The following is a 9,380-nucleotide window of genomic DNA, read 5'->3' as shown; positions in this document are numbered from 1 at the left end:
TTATTTATTTATTACAATTTAAAACAAAATTCACATTTTATTTAGATTGCAATAAACTGCACAGAATTGATTTTCACCAAAAATACCAGTAATGTTTCCTGTATTATTCCTAGATAAACCTCAAAACATTTAATTTTGTAGGTTTTCCAGGTTTTGCTTATAAATCAAAATGAGGCAGTAGATATAAGTCATGGGAAAAGACAGAAGAAAACAAATATATCCGTTATTAGTGTCCATATCCTTTGATTCTGTCTTGACCACAAAAAAGAAGCGTTCAGCATATACCTGCCGAAAAGATTTTGAAGGTGTAGGCTCAACAACGGAATGTAAACAGCAGTAACCAGATGTGGAACAACAATGGTAAATTCTTCCATTCTAACTTTAACTAACTTGTTCCTTTAGGTCCATTTGATAAAGACAAAATCTATACTGAAATCCTTGTAGACGAGATTGTTTGTCTTACTCTAGTAATTCCTTTAACTGTCCATTACAGATTTTTAGCATATTTAAAATTCCCACAAGTCTAAGGTCAGTCCTGAGATTCATTGTTATATTATAAAACTATATTCCTTCCTCCCAAATCTTCTCAAAATTTATTTCTTAAAAGAACTGTCACTTAATACCTGATAATTGGATCCACAGTGATAATAAATGTTATGTCTAAAATGATGTAACTAAATCAATTCCAGAGTGCCACAAAAGAGATTACAGAGAAACAAAATGTGGTACTTTCATGCTATCTCTTGGAAGAACAGATGCATCTTCAAAGCATGAGAGTTCAAAGAGAGGCCATTTAAACAGGGAGATTATCAATGGCTAATGTGTTCAATCAGACCTATAGATAAAGATACTCAATGGTTAAGTGGCCTCCATAGACCTTACAGGTTTTCCTCCAAATATCCAATAGGTGAGAAAAAAACTATTTTAAAATAGTTTCTTAGGTATTTTCAATGGTTTCTGAATTACCTGTAGGAAGCTCTGACTTAGTTGTATAGAGTTTGATGCATGTGTCCACCATTAAATCCAGATCATGTTTTATATCAAAATTTATGTTAAGCAAAGCCAAGTTACTTGACATTTGGTCTGTCAAAGTGTTCCTCAGGTACACTTGAAGACGCCTTCATCCATTTTCATAGCGCTCATTCTCGACCTTCATCACAGGAAGTATACACAAGAACTTCAGCAATGCATAAACATTAGGAAAGAACTTGATGTCAGGCAGATGGAGGGCTTCATAAATGGTGGATGGAAGCTCTATATCTTTTTTATCTGTGTTTCCTCTTAATTCTCCAGCAGTGAAGCGCGGCTGACAGCATGTCAGGATTGGGTAAGTCACTTCTGTTCCTGTGACGTATTGAATTTAAGCTGTTGCATGACAGAGGGTACCAGAGATAAGCATTTAAGAGCTTTGAGGTGCTGTTATGAGAATGTATCTTTAATCTCTTGAATAATGTGCTTCACTGTTGGGACACTTAGGGCTTCTTTATAGTAACTCTTAGAGGTTAGCTGAGCACCCAGGTTACCTTGTTGAGCTCTGTGGCAGAATTTTCCAGGGAGTTTCATTTGAATACCAAATTTGGTTGCCAAATTTGTGGCTTCCTCAAACCAAAATTCATGGTAAACTTCAATATTTTCCATTACTTCATTTAGTAAGTGCAGCACTACAGTCAAGCTGCTGGCTGCAAAGAAGACATCAGAGGTTTGACCCTGGAGACTTTTCCCAAAGGCTCTTGTGAAAGATAAGACATTTTTAAGAACAACAATGGTAACGATGAAATCAGAATCTGTTACTGCACGGCAGAGGACAAATGCCCAGCCAGCTATACTGTTATTCCACCTAATATTTGTATCATTATTTATACCATCTAAACATAAAACAAGTGCTTGCAGCAGGTCCACTAAAATTTCAAAATCATCATGTCTGCCTGTCCACTGAGAATGGCAAATTTCCTTTAGTTCATTACCACTGTCTTCATTGTTCTGAAAAAGGTCAGCAATCACATTGCCAAGTTCTAAAAGCAGCTGTGGTGATTGACGGGAAAAAAGAACAAATTTCCTCAGTCGTTCCCAATGCAACAGATACTCCCAGAACAGGTACTGATTTTGTCAACCACATATTTAAGGCACAGGAAGAGCAGAGTGTGTAGATGGCTTGAGGATACTTCTCTAAAAGTCTACAAGCAACAACTTTCATCTTGGAAGAAAATCCACTGGACACAATGTAAGCCTGGCCACGACAGTACTCCATGTTGAGTCCCCATTTCTCTGTTATGGTAGTGTGAAATTTCACAGCCAAAATTTCTGCATCAGCTTCATATGGCAGGAAACTCACAAATTCCTCTCTCAAGTTATGAGATTCATCAACAAACCTCACCAACACAGGCAGGTGCACCTCCCCTGCTATATCCACCATGTTGTCAGTGATGATGGAAAAGAAGTGTGACTCTCACTTCCCTGAGAGTTTCTTCCCGAATGCAGCTCTCACAGACCTTGAGCATCTGTTTCTGCTGTGTTTTTGAACAGAACAGTGTACTAACAGCCGTCGTCTCAAAGCGCTTTCTTAGATCCTCTTCCCCAGAATTTATCCGGCACTCTAACAGAGCTTGAAAGTTATCAGGAGTTAAGAGACCTTCTGGGATTTCATCAGCCTCATGTCCATCCAGAGGTATGTTTTGTTTCCTCATAAGAACCAAAATTTCAAATAAAGATTTTAGGTATTCTTTGTTTTCCTTCTCTTCAAGGGTTAAAGGTAAAATGTCTTCATTCTGTTCCTCATTCCCTTCTTCAGCACTGAGGTTCTGAGCATTGCTATTGTCAGTTTCTTTATGTTTTGGGTCCTGTTCAGAAGTTTCATCAATTTTTTTCTGTTTCAGTGTCCTGCTTTCATCTTCACTCAATTCTTTGATTCATTTTTCTGTGTCTACTATGTGGGTTGTTCAGATGACTGGTAAGATCAAATATTGTTGGTATAGCATTATCTCGAAGATCTGTTCTGTAAGGACTAGTTCTACAGATCAAAGACGTCTCAAAGTGTTTGGCACATCACCGATAATGTTTATTAAGCTGATGAGGTGTTTTATCTTCTAAGTCAGCTTCCTACAATTCTCCACCCACTTCTGGGAACTAGCCAGATCCCGCGGGAACTTGAAGAAGGCCAGATCGGACAGCGTGCTCTTCCGTGTACAGTTGGGGACAGCGCAGAAAGAAGTTCGGCATCGTTGCCCGCCTGCCTGCCAGCCCAGTTCTCCCCTCCCTGCCTCCTCAGGGCAGCCCGCCAGCCCGTTGGGGCCAGAGCTCAGCAGGGCCGGCGCGGCAAGATTAATAGCTTTAGAGGGACCAGTGTGTTTCAATGGTAGACTTCTTGCCTTCCATGTGCGAGAACTGGGTTTGATTCCTAACCAATGCACAGCCACCACCAGTCTGTCATTGGAGGCTTGTGTTGCTATGATGCTAAACAGATTTCAATGGAGCTTCAAAACTCAGGTGAGGTAGAAAGAAAAGCCTAATGATCTACTTCCAAAATTTGGCGAGTGAAAGCCCAATGGCCTAACAAGCAATCGGTCACAGGAATGGCACAGGAACCGGACAGCGTTTTCTTCCATTGTGCATGCGGCCACCTTGAGTTTGAGGTGGACTCTATAGTAGCTAACAACAACAGTAGCCAGATATTCAAGCTGAGTGGATCTGCTTTCAATAACTGCACAGCAGCTGCTTCTTGACTAAGTTTGCAGTAGTTCACTGGCACTTTCCAGCAACTATCTGGGTTTGTTGTTATTGTTGTTGTTTTGTAGGAGGAGCCACATTGGTGAATTAAATGGAGGGTATTATGGAGCCCCAACACTGCTCTGTCAGTTTGTTGTACTATGGTGGTTTGTATGTGGTTGTCATGCTAGAAGTTTATGCCGTAAATATTTTAAATACCATCTGGGTCACCCATGGTAGACAGGTTTCAACAGAGCTTCCAGACTAAGACAGATTAAGAAGAAGGAAAGGCAAATCACTTCTGAAACGTTAGTCACTTCATGAGTTATGAATGAGTTATAAATAGCAATAAAACATTATCCAATATAGTGCCAGAAGACGAGTCCCTCAGGTTGGAAATCTATCAAAATGTCACAAAGAGAGAGCTGCTGCCTCAAAGTATAGTTGACCTTAATGACATAGAGTAAAGCTTTCAGGACTTTCATTTACTGAGGGAGCACAACTCAAAATGAGAAACAGTTGCAAATCCATTAATAGAATATAGAATGTATGACTATAGGAAAATTGGAAGCCATCAAAAATGAAATGGAACACATAAAGATCAATATCCTAGGCATTAGTGAGCTGAAAAGGACTGATATTGGTCATTTGAATCAGATAATCATATGGTTTACTATGTCAGGAACAACAACTTGAAAAGAAATGGCATTGCATTCATTGTCAAAAAGAGCATTTCGAGATTTACACTGAGGGACAATGCTGTCTGTGATAGGATAATATCCATTTGCCTACAAGGAAGACGACTTTATTCAAATGTACTCACCAGCCACTAAAGCCAATGATGAAGAAATTGAAAAATTCTACCAACTTCTTTAGTCTGAAATTGATCAAACATGCCATCACGATGCATTGATAATCACTAGTGATTGGAATGTGAAAGTTGTGAACAAAGGATGAGTCAGTTGTTGGAAAATGTAGCCTTGGTGATAAAAGTGATGCTGCTGGAGATTGCATGATAGAATTTTGCAACATCAATGACTCGTTCATTGCAACAACATAAACAGAGGCTATACACATGTACCTCACCATGTAGAATACACAGGGATCAAACTGACTACATCTGTGGGAAGAGAAGATGGAGAAACTCATTATCATTAGCCAAGATAAGGCCAGGAGTCGACTGTGGAACAGACCATCAGCTGCTCATATACAAGTTCAGGATGAAGCTGAAGAAAATTACAGTAAGTCCATAAAATATAAAATATGACCTAGAGTATATCCCCCATGAATTTAGAGACCATCTCAAGAACAGATTTGACACATTAGACACTAATTAATTACCAAAGACCAGAAGAGTTATGAATGACATTAAAAAAAAAAAATCAGACATAAAGAAAACAAAAGCTCATTTAAAAGACACGAAAGAAATAAAAGACCAAAATGGATGTCAGAAGACACTTTGATTTTGAACATAAAGAAGTTAAAGCAACTGGAAGAAATAATTAAGTAAAAGAGCTGAATAGGAAATTTCAAAGGACAGCTCAAGATGATAAAGTATTATAATGAAATGTGCAAAGACCTTAAGCTGGAAAACCAAAAGAAAAGAACATGCTTAGCATTTCTCAAGCTAAAATAACTGAAGAAAAAAAATTCAAGTCTCAATTTGTAACATTTAAAGATTCTTTGAGAAAAAAAAAAAAAACACTCTTCAGTATGATTGCACTGCAATTTAAAGAAAACAAAAATCCTCACAACTGGGCTAATAAATAACATCATAATAAATGGAGAGAAGACTGAAGTTATCAGAGATTCAGTTTTACTTGGAACCACAATCAATGCTCATGAAAGCAGCAGTCAAGAAATCATATGTAGTGCAATGGCAAATCTGCTGCAAAAGACCTTTTTAAAGTGCTCAAGAGCAAAGTTATAACTTTGAGGACTAAGGTGCACCGGACCCAATCCATGGTGTTTTCAATTGCCTCATATACATGTGAAAGTTGGACAATAAATAAGAAGACCATAAAAAATTGATACATTTGAATTACGGTGTTAGAGAAGAATATTAAAAGTATTACAGACTGCCAGAAGACCAAACATATCTATGTTGGAAGAAGTGCAGCCTTAGAAGCGAGGATGGTGATACTTCATCTCATCTACTTCAAACATATTATAAGGAGGGACCAGTCCCTTGAGAAGGACAGCATATTGATAAAGTGGAGGGTCAGAGAAAAAGAGGAAGACACCTCCCCCCCCCCATTGAGATGGATTGACACAGTGGCAGCAACAATGGGCTTAAATGTAACAATTGTGAGAATGGTACAGGACCAGGCAGTGTTTTGTTCTGTTGTGGATAGGGTTGCTATGAGTTGGAACCAGCCCAACGGTACCTAACAACAACAACAGTGAGTAAATTATTGAGTGACGCAGGAAGCAAAGAATACACAGTCACTGTACCAGAAGAACTGGTTGATGTTCAACTATTTCAAAACCAAGAACCAACGATATTGAAGGAAGCAGTCCAATCTACACTAAAAGCATTGGCCAAAAACAAGATTGTAGGAATTTGTTGTTGTTGTTGTTGTTGTTAAGTGCCATCGAGTCAATTCTGACCCATAGTGACCCTGTATAGGGTTTCCAAGGAGCCGCTAGTGAGCTTGAACCACCGACCTTGCAGTACAAATGACTTCACAGTCTGATGCATTAGCTCACAGTGCCACACATATAAATTGAAATATTTCAACAAACAGATGCAGTTCTCTGGCTAACCTACTAGAAGAGATCCATATTTGAGCCCATTCCAAAGAAAGGTGACACAGTGGAATGCAGATATCATCTAACAATATCATTAATAATGCATGCAAGTATAGTTTTGCTGAAGACAATATATGCAACAGTACATTGGCAGAGAACTGTCAGAAATTCAAGCATGATTCAGAAGATGATGTGGATATCATTGCTAAAGTGAAATGGATATTGGCTGAAAGCAGACAATACCAGAAAGATGTTTACTTGTGCTGTACTGACTATGCAAAGGCATTCAACTGTGTGGATCATAACAAACTAGGAATAACATTGCAAAGAATGGGAATTCCAGAGCACTTAATTGTGCTCATGAGGAACATGTACATAGACTGATAGACTGTAGTTTGAACAAATCAAGGAGTTACTGAGTAACTTTAAATTAGGAAAGGTGTGTCAGTATTCTATCCTTTCACCATACTTATTCAATGTGTACACTGAGCAAATAATCTGAGAAAATGGATTATATGAAGAAGAACAGAACGAAGCATCAAGATTGAAGGAAGACTCATCAACAACCTGCAATATGCAGATGATACAACCTTGCTTATTAGAAGTTAAGAGGACTTGAAATGCAGATTGGTGAAGATCAAAGACCACAGCCTTCAGTATGGATTGACACTCAATATAAGGAAAACAAAAAAATACTCTCAAGTAGACCAATAAATAACATCATGATAAATGGAGAAAAGTCTGAAGTTGCCAAAGACCTCATTTTGCTTGGGTCCACAACAATGCTTATGGAAGCACCAGTCAAGAAATCAAACGACGTGTTACATTAGGTAAATATGCTGCAAAAGTCCTCTTTAAAGTGTTCAAGAGCAAAGATGTCAATTTGAGGACTAAGGTGTGCCTGACCCAAGCCATGGTATTTTCAATCTCCTCATATGCATGTGAAATCTGGACAAGTCAACGATTCAAAGGAAGACTGTAAAAGAATCCATGAATCTGAAATATGGTGTCAAGGAAAGTACCATGGACTGCCAGAAGAACAAACAAATCTGTTTTGGAAGAAGTACAGTTGGATTGCTGCTTAGAAGCCAGGATAGCGAGACTTTGCTTCATGTACCTTAGACATGTTGTCAGGAAACATCAGACCCTGGAGAAGGGCATCATGCTTGGTAAAGTGCAGGGTCAACATAAAGGAATGCCCCCAATGAGAAAGATTGACACAGTGCCAGCAGCAGTGGCCTCAGACATAACAACTGTGAGGATGGCACAGGACCAGACAGTATTTTGTTCTGTTGTCCATGGGGTCATTATGCATCAAAACTGACTCAACAACATTATGAGAACCGTAAATCAATCCATATCACTGGCCAATAAGTTGAAGAAGACCTGAATGCCTTCCTAAGGCTGACCTGAGGCAGCATCTTGAGAGTCAGGGCACACTCCAGAAATACAATCCCAACACATGGGGTCCGTCCTCTGGAATCACGAAGTTTACAACATGACAGGAGACAGTCAGATGACAGGGCCCAGGGTGATCAACCACTGTGTATCTTCTAGTCCAGTAGCAAAATTCTGATAGGTCCTTGGTTTGGTTCTGTTCCAAATGGCTTTTACCTGACCATGATCCCAGTTTGTTCGCCTCAAAAGTGTGGACTGTTCTGTGTGCAAAGTTCAGAAGATCACCAATACTACAGGTAGCATTCAAAGCGATCACAACAATTTGGAGAGGTAGCACAATAAGTTTTCCTTCTGGAAGAACGGAAAACATCAGGGAATAGTTCAGAAAAAACAAGATCATTAATACCCTCCTTTCAGCTCCTCAGGGATCCCTGTGGTATGCCCTCCCCCAGCTTGCAGTATTTGGCACTGATTGTATGTTAGAAGTGCAGTTGGTTCCTGAGTCAGCTACATAAAGCCCAACAGCAGCTCCCTTTCTGATGGTCCCATCAGAGAATGAGCCCTTCATTGTGGACATTTGTAAGTGATCCTGTTGGTCAGGCCAACATTCAAAATGTTTTCACTTTATGGCACCATAGTGGGGTGTCCTAAATCTGAGTCTTGGTTCATTGCATCTGTGTCTGCTTTCACTTCAGCATAGCCCCTGATGAGGCTGAAACAGCCAAAAGTCCACAGTCACAAAACTGAGCCTAGTCTGGTCCCAGCAATTAAGATCTTTGAATTCTGGATTCAAAAATAAATAAGTAAGCCAATGGCTTTTCTTCAGTAGCACAAAAGCAGAGACAACTGTGTTCCAAGTCCACGTTGTGACAAGCAAGCACTTTAATGTTAGAGTCCAAATTGTCCCATTCAAACATATGCATGTCAAATTAGGAAATCAGCCTCAAAGGGCCAGACACCTGATTTCATAAAAGCTCGTTAGTAAGCTAAAAACCGCTTTATAAAAACATCCAAGGTGGTGTTGGTGGGATTGTAAAACGGGCAGCCACTCAAGAGAACAATTTAATGGTTCCTCAAAAAGAATTTAGTGGTTCCTCAAAAAGGAGTCCTGGTGTGGTGCTGTGGGTTAATGTGCTAGATTGCAATGTCGATTTGAACTGCAAGGTTGGTGGTTCAAGCTCACTAGTTGTTCCTTGGGAACCCTCTACAGGGTTGCTATGGGACAGAATCGACCCAATAGCATGTAACAACACAACAAAAAGAATGACCATATTGTTGTTAGTCAATGCTGACTCATAGAGACCTCGTATACAACAGAATGGAACACTGCCTCACAGTCATTACTATGTTTGAGCCTTTGTTGTAGGCACTGTGTCAATCCATTTCTTTGAGGGTCTTCCACGTTATCCCTGATCTACCCTCTACTTCTCCAGGGACTAATTCCTCTTGACAATATATCCAAAGTACCGAACACAAAGTCTTGTCATCCTCCCTTCTAAGGAACATTCTAGCAGTACTGCTGGCAGTCC

At 39.5% G+C, this 9,380-nt stretch overlaps 1 pseudogene; it reads right to left on the bottom strand.

Annotated features, from left to right (window-relative positions):
• Positions 1–937: 937 nt before the first annotated feature.
• On the bottom strand, positions 938–3,602 carry LOC102832076 (annotated as a pseudogene).
• Positions 3,603–9,380: the final 5,778 nt, after the last annotated feature.

The sequence above is a fragment of the Chrysochloris asiatica genome, unplaced genomic scaffold (genome assembly GCF_000296735.1).
Source record: "Chrysochloris asiatica unplaced genomic scaffold, ChrAsi1.0 scaffold00279, whole genome shotgun sequence".
Classification (NCBI taxonomy): domain Eukaryota; kingdom Metazoa; phylum Chordata; class Mammalia; order Afrosoricida; family Chrysochloridae; genus Chrysochloris; species Chrysochloris asiatica.
Note: the sequence above shows the minus strand (reverse complement) of the source record. Positions and strands in the feature narration are given on the sequence as shown.